At 37.6% G+C, this 16,316-nt stretch overlaps 1 pseudogene; it reads right to left on the minus strand.

Moving 5' to 3' along the window:
* Nucleotides 1-16,316, minus strand: part of LOC140849264 (uncharacterized) — a 58,554-nt pseudogene that overhangs the window by 40,750 nt on the left and 1,488 nt on the right.

A 16,316-nucleotide genomic window follows, 5' to 3' on the forward strand; every position in this document is an offset into this window, starting at 1 on the left:
AAGTCACAGGCTCAGTGACTCCTGGCTCACTCGGCAACTAAGCACTTAAATAACGGGCTATTCTACTTGTAAACAGGAAACCCCATAAACCAAAAGGGGGTAATCGAATTATGTCTAAGTAGTGTGATGAGAATTCCAAGAGATGGTGGTCTGTAAATACGGCATCATTCAAATACCTCTGGCCTTTGATTTGTATTGGCTACATGTCTTTGTTTTTGTATAAACAAAGTAAAAGTACTGTTTGGGGTCTTGGAAGTTAACAGAGCTTAGCTCAGCTAGGATGACGTATCACAGCATAAGCAACAAAACATCAGGATATACATAGGCTTCATCTCCTCACTCTGCTACTGAACATACCCCTCATATGAGCTTTCAGGGGCCCCTCTCACCCTTTTTGTCTTCCCCTTTGGAGGCTTACAAGTTTGACAATGTAATTTCCACAAAACTTGGGATCTCCTGAAGCACCTCCATCTCACCATACCACAAAGAAGGCACAATAGAATAGACCAAAAAAAAAAAAAAAAATCCCTGACAAGCTTGCAGCATTCAGAAAAAGAATTAGGTTGTCTTCTACTCTCTGAAAGAGTCAATGCAACCCTTTAGTGTTCATGGATTTCCACTTTTTTCCTACTCCAAATGAGGCCAATTTAATAAATAAAAGTCAGACAAAATACATTTATTTAATAACCAAAATACATTGGTGAGGGGATACAGGTGTGTTTCCATAATAACTTGTTTTAGCATATGCTGGCTGCTGTGAGCGGCTCATAAGAACCTGGGGTATACAGAGAAAGGCTTTAGATCTTTGCACAAATTTCTTAGGATAGACTTGTCCAAAAGTGATGAGTCAAGCCACGTTGCTGAATTGTTTTTGCAGTTTTCAGAAAATACCCCCTATCTAACCAGTTTCTTTTTACCACGTGCACTGTATGTGTGTGTGTGTGCATATTTAATAAACACACATACACACCAATTCCCCTTTATATAAAATTTCCCCAAAAGTTAAAAACAAAACAAAGCACAAAACCTGACAGCTAAATACTATGACATCCCAATTAGTAAACACAAAACAGAACGCTTTACAAAAATGAATAAAATATACCATCTGTACTCAGCTTCCACATGGTAGCACCCAAGCGAGGAGGCTGCTTGTGATGATGTCTACAGGGAGTTTCCTTTGCTGGACTGTTCCAGCAGAATGGCCATTCTCAATTATTTTGATTTGGTTGTTGATCCATTGATTATTTAGGAGCATGTTGTTAAGCCTCCATGGGTTTGTGACCTTTTTTGCTTTCTTTGTGCAATTTATTCCTAGTTTTATGCCTTTGTGGTCTGAGAAGTTGGTTGGTAGAATTTCAATCTTTTTGAATTTACTGAGGCTCTTTTTGTGGCCTAGTATGTGGTCTATTTTGGAGAGTGCTCCATGTGCACTTGAGAAGAATGTGTATCCTGTTGCTTTTGGGTGTAGAGTTCCATAGATGTCTATTAGGTCCATCTGTTCTAGTGTGTTGTTCAGTGCCTCTGTGTCCTTACTTGTTTTCTGTCTGGTGGATCTGTCCTTTCGAGTGAGTGGTGTGTTGAAGTCTCCTAAAATGAATGCACTGCATTCTATTTCCTCCTTTAATTCTGTTAGTATTTGTTTCACATATGTTGGTGCTCCTGTGTTGGGTGCATAGATGTTTATAATGGTGATATTCTCTTGTTGGACTGAGCCCTTTATCATTATATAATGTCCTTCTTTATCTCTTGTGACTTTCTTTGTTTTGAAGTCTATTTTGTCTGATACTAGTACTGCAACACCTTCTTGTTTGCATGAAATATCTTTCTCCATCCCTTGACTTTTAGTCTGTGCATGTCTTTGGGTTTGAGGTGAGTCTCTTGTAAGCAGCATACAGATGGGTCTTGCTTTTTTATCCATTCTATTACTCTGTGTCTTTTGATTGGTGCATTCAGTCCATTTACACTTACAGTGATTATTGAAAGATATGTACTTATTGCCATTGCAGGATTTAGGTTTTGGTTACCAAAGGTTCAAGGTTAGCTTCTTTACTATCTTACTGTCTAACTTCACTCACTTATTAAGCTATCATAAACACAGTCTGATGATTCTTCATTTCTCTCCCTTCTTATTCCTCCTCCTCCATTCTTTGTATGTTAGGTGTTTTTTTTCTGTGTGTGTGTGTGTGTGTGTGTGTGTGTGTGTGTGTGTGTGTATGTGTGTGTGCTCTTTTGTGTTTTCTTTGACTGCTTTTGTGGGTAGTTGATTTTGTTTTTTGCCTTTAGTTAGTAATTGATTGGTCCGCTTTCTTTGCTGTGATTTTATTTTCTCTGGTGACATCTGTTTAGCCTTTCCCTCAATTTTTGCTTTTCTGGGAATTGCTTAATCCCTCCTTCATATTTAAATGATAATCGTGCTGGGTATAGTATCCTTCATTCAAGGCCCTTCTCTTTCATTGCATTAAATATATCATGCCATTCTCTTCTGGCCTGTAAGGTTTCTGTTGAGAAGTCTGATGATAACCTGAAGGGTTTTCCTTTGTAGGTGACTTTTTTTCTCTCTCTGGCTGCCTTTAGTACTCTGCCCTTGTCCTTCATCTCTGCCATTTTAATTATTATGTGTCTTGGTCTTGTCCTCCTTGGGTCCCTTGTGTTGGGAGTTCTGTGTGCTTCCATGGTGTGAGAGGCTATTTCCTCCCCCAGTTTGGGGAAGTTTTCAGCAATTATTTCTTCAAAGACACTTTTTATCCCTTTTTCTCTCTCTTCTTCTGGTACCCCTATAATGTGGATATTGTTCCATTCTGATTGGTCACATAGTTCTCTCAATATTCTTTCACTCCTGGAGATCCTTTTATCTCTCTCCCTGCGTCAGCTTCTCTGCGTTCCTGTTCATTGATTTCTATTCCATTAATGGCCTCTTGCATCTCGTCCATTCCGCTTTTAAATCCTTCCGGAGATTGTTTTATTTCTGTGTTCTCCCTCCTTAGCTCTTGCATATTTCTCTGCAAGTCCATCAGCATGGTTATGACCTTTATTTTGAATTCTTTTTCAGGAAGATTGGTTAAATCTATCTCCTCAGATTCCCTCTCAGGGGAGGATGTCTGGGTTAGTCTGGTCTGTATCAAATTCTTCTGCCTTTTCATGGTGATAGAGGTAGTCGTAGGCACTTGGCATGTGTGTCAGCTGGGAGATCAAAGTCCCTTTCCACTTGCTCCTGACCTTTCTTTCCTGGGAGAACGGTGACCCCTAGTGGCTTTTACTGGGCAGCTGCGTGCAGATGGGGTCTCTGATTCTTGCCCCGCTACTGTGGAGTAAGCTCCATGCGGTTGCTGTGGGCGTGGCCACTTTTAGGCTGCTGCTCTGCTCTGGTGGGGCCGCGCCAGAGGGGGAGTGGGCGGGAGGCTGTTTATCACTGTGGGGGGCCGCCAAGCTATGTTGTCGCCCATGGGGTTGGGGCACCTGGAGTTCCTGGGGATTCCCAGCTGCTGGGCTATATGCCGGGATGCCTCCATCCAGCTGTGAGGCCCCTGTCCCTTTAAGACCTTCAAAAAGCACATGCTTTTCTTTTGTCCCAGGTGCGCTGGCCGTGGGGACCCGCTCGCAGTTTTTACTGTTCAGTTTCCCTAGTATCCAGCACACCACGCACTGTGTGTCCATGCTCTGGTGCGGATGGCTAGGGCTGGGTATTTAGCAGTCCTGGGCTCCCTCTGGTCCTGCTAGGCCATGGCTTGTATCTTATCCCCTTCGTGAGGCACTGGGTTCTCGCAGATGTAGATGTAGCCTGGCTATTGTACTGTATCTTCTGGTCTCTGTTTTAGGAATGGTCGTATTTCTTGTATTTTCAAAAATATATATGTTTTTGGGAGGAGACTTCTGCTGTCCTACTCACACCGCCATCTTGGCTCCTCCTCACCATTCTCAATTATTAGGTCACGTGTAAGACATGTGTGACCCATTGGATATTTGTCAAGTGACACTGGTGCTTCTGTTCATGCCCTGTTCCGTCCATCCCCCGGCAGCTGTCTGCCTCAGAACCCGAAGGCTATTGCGAACTCACATACTGCTACCTCGGGGTACCCCATGCATTGGCTCAGAAGGGTGACCTGCATCGCTGGGGACCCACCTTGTATTGGATGGCCCCAGGCTTGTGGTAGGCCACCTATGGGATGCGCCCTGTGAGGAGGTCCAGGGGGGGTTTGGCTGAATGCCTCAGGGGCAAGGTTAGAGAGGTCGTTTCCAAAACCTAGTCCCTCGCTTTCAGATTTGAAAGCTTTCATCTCTTTTGCTCGACGCTCTAGCAGGCTTCGTATTCTTTCACTGCACTCATTCTGAAATGTCAATATCTCTTCTTCCATCTGTTGTGGGTTGGTGGGGGGAAGCAAAAAGAAAGCTCATTTATTTTAAAAAATATATAAACTACAGAAGCAATAATTATTCTGGTTTAAAGTGAATCATAAAAATGTCCACTCTGGCTATTTTAAAGGATGTACATTTAAAAATCAAAGAGATGTACTGTAGGAATCATATATAACTTATATTGCTAAAATGTGTAAAATTAAGTTCTTAAAAGCAAAGGTAATAATCTCTATTGAAATAATAAATCAAGGCAATTATCATGAATGGCTACCAAAACCATTAGGTAAAAAGATTGAAGAAGAAAATGTGTAAGGAGAATGTAGCCTTATTAGATACACCATAAGGTCACTCTAATGTAATAAATATGGTATTGGTGTAGGAACCAGTAATTAGTAAAACAGAAACAGAATGAAGTTTGTAAGTTTTTAATGCAGGACAAAAGCACTAATTAATTTAATGGGAAAAACAACACAGGCACAAGTGGCTAACCACCTGGAAGAAAATAAAAATGGAATCTCATCTGATACCATATTCCAGAAAGATCAGAGCATTAAGTGAAAAACAAACAGAAACCATAAAGTTTCCATTAGAAAGTTAGGAGACTCTATGTACTTAGAAATCAGTGGTTGGGTAGCCGTCAGAATCAGTTTTGGACAACTCAAAGGTTTACAAATATATATAGCTGACTAGAAATAGTTTTAGTGTGAAAAAATACACAATAGTCAATGACAATGGGAAGAAGTTGATGGAGAAATTGTTGATGAATGAGAATATCTGAGCCCACTCATCAAATATGACTTCAAAGTGGGACAACTAGACATTATATAGCTTTTGATGTGATGCAAAAGGAAGTGTAACACAGTAACCCTTATGAACATTCCTCGCAAAAATTTTTAAAAGGAAAAAAATTAATGTAAATATAATCATGCCCCTAGATCTAATGACCAGTTTACAGGAAATGCAAAGTAAAGAGGAATGCATTAAATGACACCATGAGGTTGGAATCAGCCAAATTCAAATGCGAGAATTCCTACAAAGCAAATGACCCAGTCCACAGTAATAAAAAAAAGGGCACAGGAGACTAAAAGGCTTAAAAGACAATGAAATGCAACGTCTACACCATGTTTGGGCCCCAATCTAAATAAACCAAGAAGACCTTTTTTTAGATAGAAAGGGAAATTTAAGTATGGACTGAGTATTAGGTAATCTTAAACATTTATTATAATTTTGTTAGTTAACACAATGGAATTATGACTATGTTGAAGTAAAAGAGTCCTTATTTCCTTATCTGTGTTTGCAGTGAAATGATTCTATGCTGGCATTTGCTTTAAAATATTTCAGATACTCTGCCCCCTATCCTGCTCCCCTAAAAGGCTGCATGTGGAGTTGGGAAACAGACGAAATATAAGCAAGATACTGATAGCTGTTGAAGTTGCGTAATGAGTATTTGGGGACTTCATTGTACTAGTTCTTAATAATTTCACTAATACTTTTTGTTTGAAAATTTCCATGATACAAAGTTTTTAAAAAATAGGAAATAAAGAGTATTTGTAAAGAAGTATTAAATTAGGTTTTAAGATATTTGAGGACTTAAGCCAATAGTCATTGTTCTCTACACAGAAATCTAGCTCAACAAATGTGCTTAATTTTTATGTATCTTTTTTTTATACTAAGTTATCATTGATATACAATCTTATGAAGGTTTCACATGAGCAACATTTTGGTTACAACATTTACCCATATTATCAAGTCCCCTCTTATGTATCTTTTTTAAAGTGCCCTTTTAAAAACACACAATTTAGCATGGAAACACCTGGAGGACCTGGAGGACAATTCTTGTTTCATTTGGACGCTGAAAGCAATCTTCAAACAGAATTATTACACATCTAGAAACAACTAACATTCTCTCTGCTTCCACCTCTATTTTCAGATGACTGTTTCTTATCTGTACAACCAGTAGGCACAAAGTACAGAAAATACAGATGTTACAATGTTTTCAAATCATACCATGGGTATATCACTGCCTTGGTAGTTGCCAACTGACTGACCCCAAAGTACTTTATAGTCATGCACTTCACTTGAAATATAAACATGAGCCCTAAAAATCAAGCAGCAACTCAAAGCACTGTAGATTTATTCCACTGTTTCTTTTATTATTTTTAATACTAAATCTTATGCATGTCTATTATCAAATACAAACCACCACAACCAATCTACCATATTAAAAGAGCCATTATAAGTATTAGTTCAACTCACTTTAAGTGTGATTTGTCTTTATTTTATTCAACACCTCATAAGCATTTTTCCACATTAATACTATTTTTATAGGCATTATTTAAATGGTTGAGTAAGATTTTATTAAGTGGCTTGGTCATAAGCACTTAATTATTTTAGATGGTTAGGTGTTTAAAACCATTATAACTATGCTATAATTAACATATTTATGCATATTGTTTTTCCTGTATTCAGGATTTCTTTTCTCTAAATTCTCTAAATTCTTTGCTTAACATTTTCAAAGATCATTGATATACTTCCAAATTGCTTTCCAAAATGCATTAACAATGTATGAGAGTGCCACTGCACTTCTGGCAATGGTATCAGCCCTATGCCAACATTTTACCTGGTTTCGTAGAACATAAAGGCCTTAGTTCATATATTGAAATGACTACACCTAAGATACTAATTAGCACTCTTTAACTCGGAGCCACTAGGTGGAGCTAAAAATACAAATAAAACAATACCAATAATTCTCTCATGACACTGTTACTGAAATACTATAGGTTTCTCTTTGAGTGATAATTTTGAAGCATAAGAGATGGAACTTTAGATTCAATTTTAAATATGCAAGTTGAAATCAGGCAGATTTATGAATTCTGTACATGGGACAACTACATTTTTCTAAAAATTTGTATGTGTTTCTGTCTTCCCACCTTGAATGAGAAACACAATTGAGATAATTTTTAGAGGCAAGTACCTCTTAAAGGAGCCAGTAATGAAGACAGCTGTGCCAGAGAAATAGCAACACCTTCTTTTGGTGGAGTTTTTAAGAACATTTATTTTTAATAGAAATGAGGTATTCTATTTTTATCACAAGAACTGTAGAAAGTAGAGGAAAATCTATGCGCCAATTAATGGTCCAGAAGCAATGACAATTTTTAACAGACAAAACCATTAGGCATGTGTTAACTTACAATGGACCTAAGACATGCCAGCTGCTGGGAACTTATGGCTCAGGAATTCTGGAACAGAGCATTCAATCCTGGATACAAGTGGTATTCTACTACTTCTCAAAACAAATGCCTTTCCTCTCTTTCTTTCTCAAAAGCTTATACCCTTTGTTCTTTCTTCAACACACACACACACATACAGCCTCAGTACCTTAAAGGACACAAGTGAATTTAGGGATTCTACTTCTAATATATATGACAAAGAATAAGTAAAATAAATAAAGCTACATCTAGAAATATTTTCAGCCTGACACTTCATCTGTGTAAAACTGGTCTTACCTTCTCTTTTCTAGTAATGCATCAATCTGTACAGTTTCAGACCAGGAATGAATGAAGTATATTCCTGATCCCTTTTCCTTGTCTCTCTCAAGCAATTACTAAAGTTTTTTCCTTCACTATCCAAGTTTCTCTCCAATTTCTTTAGGTACAACTAGGTACACAAAAGAAGGGAGGAAGACGGAGCCAGAGCTATCCTTTTACAATTCAACTGTCTTCACATAACTCCACATCATTCCTCTAGTAATTACTACTTAAGTATATATATTCCTTTAATACATCACACTCATTAATTTTAAGGTTCATTACTGAATCAGTAATTTTAAAGAAAAAGAAAACACTACCAAAACTAGAATTAAGGAAATATGGTATTGTGAAAATAATCTAATGCCACCTCTGTCATCACAAAAATATATTTATGAAATGATTTTGATGAAAGCAAATCCTGGCACAATTACTTTTTTCTATTACGCATACCTGTTGTTTCAAGAGTGCCTTGCGGAGGGAGACCCTCCGTTTCAGCTCCCGAAGCTCTTGAGCGTGTTGTGCCTCAGCCTGCATTTTGATCTTGCTCTGAAGTTCAGTCAACAGCTCCAGTTCCTGCTGCAGCTGCGTTTTCAAAGCCTGGCACTCTGCCTCCTGCGCTTCATCCAAATGCGGCTGAAAGAGAAAGAAAACATACATCCTCCTGTGAGCTACCTTCTCATGACCTATGGAAAGGAGGACGTGTAAGTTAAGGCAGACTACTCTTCTATAGGGCACAACTGTTCTCTTTTACATCTTGGGGTAAACATCTCTGGAAAAGGAAAACACAGCAACCAATGACGGCATTATAAGAATAAAGCTATCATAAGCTATTTGGATGATGCCTAAATAATCATTATTTTTTAAAGGAAAACGGAATCTGACTGATATAAGACTGGGAATGTCTTCTCTCCAATGGAAATAACTACAGAACAGGGACAAGCATGCCACAGCTTATGGGCCAAAGCTGAACAGCTACCTGATTTTTTGTTTTTGTTTTTCAATAGTCCACTAATTAGGAATGGTTTTTTACATTCTGAATTGGTCACATTTTAAACGGCTATGTAAATACCCACATAATAACCTCAGTTTTTCCTCCTAAAATATTTACTATCTGGCCCATTAAGAAAAAGTCTGTAAACTGACATAGCAACTATTTTGTGCCTGCACTCAAATGTGACCATCTGGATTCCTGGTAAAGTGCTACTTTTTGAACCCTGCTTAACAAAGCTGCTTCTCCAATCTTGATGCACTGTTGGTATACCTACTAAACCTCTGCAAGGCACCAGCAGAGAGCCTATGTGGAACCTCATGACCAAGTGTATCAAAGAGAATTACATATGCATCCTGCATATTTCCAAGCAATGCTGAGAACAAGAAGAATATAGACCACCTTCACTATTTCCCAAGGTACAGCAGCATTTTCATCTCCAACTTAATATTTCAATTGTTGGGATTTTATTCGGGTGGTGGAAGGAAAGGGGCACTAAATTTGTTTTGCCTAAGTAAAATAAACTTACAGCTCGAGTGGAGAGCATTTCATTAATGTGGTCATACTGCTCAGTTAAGATGGCTAAGTTTTGGATCTGCTTCTCCTTAGGCTTTACTCTTTAGCACCACAAGCAAAAACCTGGAAGTCAGCTAACTAATCTTTCAAAGGTCAAAGAAAAGTTATGAGGCAAGAGAAGGGACAACCCTTCTTGTGGAAATGATAACAGACATGAACTACATAAACATTTTTGAGATAAAATAATTTGAGTTCAGAAACAGAATAACTCTGGCTTTAAATCACAGGTTAATTATTCTATGAACTCAAGTTTCAACAAAATGTAGTAAGATGAGATATATTTGATAAGGTATAGCCATCAAGCCTACAAGTAACAACACTCATTTGCTACACAAAGGCAGAACCTATAGTTGAAATTATTTACCTCAATATATATACTGCCAGATATTGAATGGTTGACTAAGTGTGCAAATGCATGTATGACCAAACACTCTTGTCAAGGAACTAGTTCCCACTCTTTGCTCCCATACTACAAAATCAAATATATATCTTTGTCAGCATTTTACACCAATTGAGGTACTAAGTCATAGTCATGTACCTTTATTCTGTGAAGGGTCAAGAAATGTCTAGCTAGAAAGACAAACTCTTGGTTTAGTTACACTTAGCACTGCCCTTAAATACTGCCCTTGGTTAATAAAATTCCTCCAAGTTAGCCAGAAATGGAACAGTGAAATTTAGAATTCTCTTCTGACTTTGTGTAACCACCTCCATTCTTTAAAAAACTTTTAAGTATTCAAATATATTGCCAAGAAAACTATAGACACTCCATATCACTAGCTAATGACAAAAAGGAATGCCCTGGAAAATTTTTTCAAGAAGATTAATACTTATACCAAGAATAAACTATATTCCTCAATGTTTCCCCCAAGTGAAAGCAGGATTAACATGTTCCAGTTGTTTCTTAATCACTTAATACTGACAAAACGTCACCTAATGGCAGATGAAGAAATGGCAGATAAACAATAGGTGTTTACCCAAGTCATTCCTCAGAAATGGTGCCCCAATGTCTACAAATACTGTCAGCTCACCTAAGTGTGCAAACTGAAGTCCTCCTATCCCCCTTAAAGTCTTGGAGAAAGTTGGAATAGTTGCAACTATTGAAGTTGAACTACTACATAGTAAATACAAATTTATCTTAAAAAGTTGCAACTATTACTTATGTAAATGAAATGACATGATGTTAAAATAGTCTGTTTTCTCCAAGAAGGGACTAGGGTTACCAAAAAGGACGGGATTGGGGAGTATGGGTGGGGAGGGAGGGAGAAGGGGATTAAGGGGCACTATTATTAGCACTCACAATGTAGTGGGGTCATGGGGCACGCAGCACAGCGCGGAGAAGACAGTACTAACTCTATAGTGTCTTACTACGCTGATGGACAGTGACTGCAGTGGGTTGGGGGGGACTTCATAGTATGAGTGAATGTTGAAACCACAACGTTGCTCATGTGAAACCTTCTTAAGATTGTTTATCAATGATACCTTAATTTAAAAAAAAGAGTCTATTTTGTTCAAATTGGGCAAGTAGATACATATATACAACTAAGAGGAACATGGTGATTTTCTTTCCCACTGAAGTAACAGAACAATTTCTTTTACGGAAAATCTTGAGCTTATGTATCATGAGAAGGACGTTTTCTATCTGAAGTCTGCCTATGACTGTGAGACATTATTTTTCCCCTTGATTTTTTAACAGTATCTGAAAATCAGACTAGTGTCTCCAAGCTTTCAAACGGAGAAGGGGGCCACAACAGGGAACCAAAAGGAAGGGTTAAACAGCAAACAACTAACCTATTCCAAGCCCCAGAGAAATGAAGTCCTATCAGATTCATGGTCTGACCAAAGAAAACTAAACAAGCTTTCAGTTCGGTTTACTTCTGGGTGCTGCTCACTTTAAAACTGTAATTCATTTTATAGACATGCTTTAAATATCTTTTGGTGAGAACCTCTACTATGTAACCACTACAAAGACAAAATAAATCTGGAAAATCATTATGAATTCTGATTGTGATAAGCATTAACTAATGATGGTTATGAGGGTAGTCAACGTACGAGCCACTCTGTAAATGATGTTCATTAGCTGTTTTGAAGATACAGCAAAGTATAAAATTTTACTTAGATTCACAAGAAAGGATAAATATTAGCTTTGCTTCTGTGTTTTGTTCAGGACAACTTGTATGAATGGAGTTGAATAGGAATCAGAGACACCACTAGGTAAGGTTTAGCTTCTGGTTTGGACACAGATTACTTCTGTGAGTGAATTTCACTTGACTTCAGGAGAGTTATTCAGGTAAGTGTTACCTGATAGTTTTATAGTTAAATTGTCAGAGATCGAAAAAGAGGGTAAAGGAGATACCGTGGAACCGGGCTTCATTGGATGTAAACACAAGTTTACAATGTGCAGACATGTACAGATTAACTGAGGTACTACTGTGGGTGACAACATATATAGGGGGTCATTTTGGTTTTTTGTTTATTAAGATTCATGTGATTATACTTCACGTATTTATTACAAGTTATAAAATTAGAAAATTCCTTGGAATTGTTAACTCTGGTTGATTTTGGTAGAGGGGGCTGGACCAGGTGGCCTAAAGAACAAGGAGAGGGAAACCTTTAAGTTTATAATACATACACTTTGGCATCTTTTGAATTTTGTATCATATAAATAAATTTCTCTATCAAAGCAAATACAAAATTTAAAGTCCTTTGATATGATATATCACCAACACTTGTCTTTCCTTATTTGTCTACAAGAGAGCATGTAGTACCTTCCTTAACTCTGATGTACTAATTAAAAAAATACACTCCAACTACACATGCCCTGGTCTTACCTATGTTACCAAACACAGAAAGAATGGGAGTAACAGTGTGATAATTCCACTATTCCTCTAAAGATGAGTATTGACAATGAAGGGAGAGGGGGTAAAAAGGCGTTTTTCATTCACTGGTTTCTGTACTAATTAAGAACTTACCGCCTCTTTTGGATACAAATCACATTCAGAGGAAATAAGATTCCAAAACTATAAAACTTGGAACAACAGAGAGAAGCCAGCAGGTTAGGATGTTGATATGTAGATTGCAGTATCAACACTGGACATTTGGGTACACTTAAAATGAGAATTTCGAATCTTATTTATGACACTTTCTACAGTTAAAAAGTTCTGGCCATTTTTTTTGGTACTCTGCTGAGAAATACACAAGCTGAAGTCTGCAGCTATAGACCCTCTACACCAATACTAACCAAACATGCTTAAAATGAAAAGAAAAAAGCTTATTCAATTTCTTTATGACAGACATCTGGCTTAGACTTTTACTGTTTACATGTGCCTTTTATGTGTTCTCCTTTGCCAAGAAGCTTAGGCTAAAGGTACCTTCAGACTCTTAGGCTGCTGTCGAGCCTGCATGACGTGCTTCCGCCTTAGTTCTCGCTCTCTCCGCTTATTACGCTCCAGCTGGTCAGTGAGCTCGGCTTGATGCTGCAGTCTCATCAACTCACAGCGCATCTTCTGCACTGTGTTGAGGTGGCGGAACTCCAGTTCTTGCGTGGATTTATGCTGTCGCAGTAACATTGCATGCTCTAAGTCCTTTTGAGCCTGCCTTTTATTTAATTCCTAATCCATAAAAAAAGACAAAGGCATAATTTGATGATGTACAATGCCAGGAGAAAAAAAATCCTAAGAAACAGAATAACCAGGATATAGATGTAATTCTCTGATTCAGTAATGGCTGCACAGTAAATATTAGAGTTTTATTACTGGAACTGTAGAAAATGGGCAATTAGTAGCACAATTGCCTTATCTGTTCATTTACTATTTATACTACTTTTAGCAATAAGCTTAAGACATATCACATCTGTCCCAAGAGACTTAATGTCCTTTCTACTCTCTTTCCGTCATTTATGTTTCCTAATTTTGTATCTGAACAGGATTTCTAAGTCATCCTTTGACTTTCTTCAGAGTATACATTCAATTCTACTACATGCAGTGTACCCAGTATAGTGCAGGGGTTAGGAACACAAGACTCTAGGGCTAGGCTGCCTGCTTTCGAAATCCTGGCTCTGCTACTGACAAGCAGTGAGTCCTTGGGTTAATTACTTAAACTCTCTGTGCTTCCATTTCATTACTTCTCAAATGGAGACCATAACACAGCTGTTTCATAAAATTAACGTGAGGGTGAAATGAGTTCATACGTGGAAAGCTGTCAGAATACCTGCCTCATGATCAATAAATGTTACTACAATTTTTTTCAGTTTAAAAGATCAAATGTACAACACACACACATACACTCACACACTCTCTCTCTTTTACTATGTAGAAGGAAGTCAGACGTGCCCCCTTTGCCTCCGCTGCCCCTTCTCCAGGGGCCAACATTTGGTGCATATGTTTCCCAACCTTCCCCACGCTTATCGTGACACAACCATTACACAAAAACATACAGTTTTAAAATTGAATAACAATATATATTATAGGCATATAATATGCTTGCTTTACCTAAAAATATAATGGACAAATACAGATTTTTAAAGAAATTTTTATTGGAAGCTTCTGCTTTCTGATGCCATAGTTTTTCTACTTTTTGCTTTATGACAAATTTTCAATAAACATCTACACATGATACACCATATAATTATGTTACTATTTCTTTAGGATAGAATTCTAGAAGCGGATTCGATGGGTAGAAGATACATGCAAATTAAATTGTTAAAGCTGCTGAATTATGCTCCAAAATGGCAGTATCAATTTATATTCTTACCAACATTGACCACTTTCCATGCCACTACTAGGACTCATCAATTTTTTAGACCGATCTTATCTAATTGATGCAATTGTCTTAACTTGAATTTCTTTATTAGTGAATTTGAATAATTATGTTATACTTGAAGTTTATTTTAGGCCACTCTTGAAAATAAATTGATCTATGCTCATAGGTATACCTGATAATGAGTACCGTTGTTTTCATTGGCATAAGTTTCTACATATTCCCAATGAATAATTTAATGTTTATAAAATTATGTTAAATGGTAGTATATACCTCATGGCACCCATTTTGGATGAAAAGGCATAAGTTATCCAATTAATTTTCTCATATTAAAAATTAACAGTTCTTTCATTCGTGGATTTAATATTCATTAAATATTTACTTAATACATATTTATTGAATACCTATTATGGGCCAGCCACTAGCTACAAGGCCTGGATATACCTAGCCACTGGATATAAAAGCCCTGAACAGAACCTGGGACTTGATCTAATTTCCATTCTACTTGGGGAGAGAGAGATCCCCATAAAAAGTGTGTGCACGTATGTGTGTATGTGTGTGTGTGGTGTGTGTGTGTGAGAGAGAGAGAGAGGAGTGCAAGAATATTTAAAGAAGGGAGGAGGATTTGGAGATCAGAATTGAGGAGATATGAAGTGAGGGAGAAGGTGAATCGTGTGGGTTGGGTTTCCAGGGAAGAAGGACTTAGGCAAAGGCAAGCAGAGGTGCTCTAAGGCCCTGAGGGTGGGATGTGACTGACATATTTTCAGGAAGATTCTGATTTCACACCATTTAAACATACCTCCTTGAGAAGGTCCTGCTCCAAGTTATGGCTCCCAAGTAGCAACTTTCTTTTTAAGCGACGGCATTGCAGCTCTAGGTACCGTTTCTGATGTTGAAGAAGATTGGTCTTCTCCTCTTCTTGGAAATGCTGTATGTTCTGTTTCTGGCTTGAAAGCCATTCCTGTTTTTCTTTTCTTGGGGTGCTCTTGTTTTCATTCAGCTCCTGGCAAGATAAAAAACAACTGAGTTCAAAATACATAAAAATTAACTACATGAATATACTATTTGGTAGCTGGTAATCTTCAGTAAAAATACTTAATTTGTGCCCTCTCTCATGGGCAGGCAGGGCAATGACCTTAAAGGAGGTAGGTAGTATTTTTCTGTTTCTGGAGTTATCCATGAAGTAGGACAGAAAAGAGAAAAAATACACTAGAAAACATGCATATTTTTAGCTTTGCACAGCTATATTTAGGATGGCTCGTAGCTTTGAAAGCACGCAATGATTGGTGAATGGAGTAAAACATCTTTGTTTGAAATCCTCCCAAAAGGGGGAAGAAGACAGTGCTTTCAAGTAAAAATCACACATGAATTAAAATTAAGGTTAAAATATAGTTATGTCTCACTTCTTGGCTTTCAACAATTGAAATACTAAGTTTTTGGCAAAGTTAAGGATGGGCTCAGTATAAAAGACCAGAAATTAAATGGAAAATCAACAAAACCACAGGAAAATAGAGACCGTTTAGAATAGATTTAGTCTTCAGCACTGTAACCACTGAACAAGGCAAGACCAATGTTTTTCTACAGCATTTTAAACATCATCTCACAAACTACCTAAAAAATTTATTTATACTGGATAGGATGAGAATACTGACAATACATTCAATGATGCAAACCCAAGGATGCTAATCAATACTAGTATATTTCAACCTACAATGCATCAACCTTGCAGAGAATATAAATCAGCCATCTTTCCTAGGTCTAAGATGATTTTTTAGAGACTGTTAACCTTATGGTTCTTCATCTGTTGTTCAAGAAAGAAACCGATGATTCATTACTTTCATTGATAAGATATTCAAACACATAAAAATAAAAAGCACATAAGCTTGTAGTTCTCAACTTAAGGATGTCAATGAGAAGACAGGGATAATACAGGCATATACAGAAAGAATCACTTGCCTATGTTTTTCAAAATCTTTGGCCAAGGAAATTTCCCACCCACTAAGACTATAGTAGGTCCCTTCCTCTATACTGATAATAATCATTCTAAATGAACACACACACACACACACACACACACACACACACACACACACACACGCAGACACAAAACTACC

Source organism: Manis javanica, chromosome 4 (assembly GCF_040802235.1).
Source record: "Manis javanica isolate MJ-LG chromosome 4, MJ_LKY, whole genome shotgun sequence".
NCBI lineage: Eukaryota > Metazoa > Chordata > Mammalia > Pholidota > Manidae > Manis > Manis javanica.